Here is a 1,779-nt window from a genome sequence, read left to right as displayed (position 1 = left end):
CACTCAGAGGGTCGTGAGAGCGTGGAAGGAGCGGTCAGCGCAAATGGTGCATGTGAACTCGATTTCAATGTGTTGTTTAAGAGAAGTTTGGATGGGTACATGGATGGTAGGGGTATGGAGGGCTATGGTCCCGGTGCTGGCAATGGAAGTAGATAGTTTAAATGTTTCAGCGCGAACTAGATGGGCCAAAGGGCCTGTTTCTGTGCTGCACTTTTCTATGACTCTATATACACACATCTATGCTTATGTATTATTGCTCTCTTACACACAGGGACACACACATATACAAACTGATGCACGCATGTACATAGACACACAGATTCACACACACAAAATCCACTCTATCTCACCTACCCTCCCCATATTCTCTCACACACAAAAATCCCGCACACTAAGACACATACAGCCACAATCGCACACACTTTTACACACCAATGCACACATGTATACACACACCCATATTCATTCATTCTTTTTCTCTCTCATATACAAGCCTGCACACTAACAAACACACACAGATCTACACACACAGGCACACAATTATACACACTCAGGCACACGTATATATACACCCATATTTATACATTCTCTTTCATACAAAATCACGCACACTAACACTCACACTTATACATACTCACGCATCCATGTCCATAAATATCGCTCTCTCTCTCTCTTTCACACACACACACACACACACACACACACACACACACACACACACACACACACAAATAAATAAATATATAACACACTCTTATTAATCCACACAGCAACATAGACCTATTCTGATGACCCAGATTGTATTGCTTTTAAAACAGTATGGCCATTTCTAGATTATCACAAAGGTATTTTATGAATATCCTGGGATAAATCTGTGAAGTAAATTCCCAAATTACTCGTTACTGAAATCAGCTAACATATTCGAATACCGAGGATTTTGTTTTGCAACTATCCCTCATAATGCCAGACCGGCAAATTGTTCTTTATTTAACCAAGGGGTTGTGGCTGCGGCTGACGTGATATCAAATTCAACTTAGGGGAGAGATGGGTGAAGCATTAAAAACCCGCATCTTTAATCTAAACTTATCTGTAAGGAATTCGCCCATTAACATTGCGTAAGCGAACTTTAACAACGCATCCCCTTGCATTAAACAATCATGACATTTTATTGTATTAAACAAGCCCTCAGAGGCGTTGAAAGGTTGACGCCTTTGACCTCGGCTAAAGATAATATGTTTGTTGACTTAGTTTGTCGTGGGAGGATATCTATCGCTCTCTCTCTCTCTCTCTCTCTCTCTCTCTCTCTCTCTATATATATATATATATATATATATATATATAGATGGACTACATATAGCAAGAACTCTGCTTAAACTGTCATTTTTAGTTAATTTGCAGGCAATTTGCTTTAAATTAAGCGTAACTAACCTGTATTGTCTCACTTGTCTTTTGTGTCAGTATCTCCGTCTCTGCCCGTTTCTCCCTCCCTTCACTCTTTCTCTCTACCCACTCTTTTTGTCTCCTCAACCAATCATTGTGTGTCCTTCCTTATCTCTGTCTCGCTCCCCGTCTCTCTATCCCTTGCCCCTCAATTCACACTTTCCCCTCCTCACCATGTCTTCCATTTTTCTCTATCTCTGCCCCTCTCTCCCTCGCTCCACTCCTCTCTTTCTCCACCCTCTCCCATTTTCTCTCCCTTTCCCTCTCCAACTCTTCCCCCTCTCTCTCCACACCCTCACTCCCCCACCCCTCTCCCGCCCTATCTCCTTCTTTCTCACT

The sequence above is a fragment of the Mobula hypostoma genome, assembly GCF_963921235.1.
Source record: "Mobula hypostoma chromosome X1 unlocalized genomic scaffold, sMobHyp1.1 SUPER_X1_unloc_3, whole genome shotgun sequence".
NCBI classification, from domain to species: Eukaryota; Metazoa; Chordata; class Chondrichthyes; order Myliobatiformes; family Myliobatidae; genus Mobula; species Mobula hypostoma.
This window is presented reverse-complemented; position numbering follows the sequence as displayed.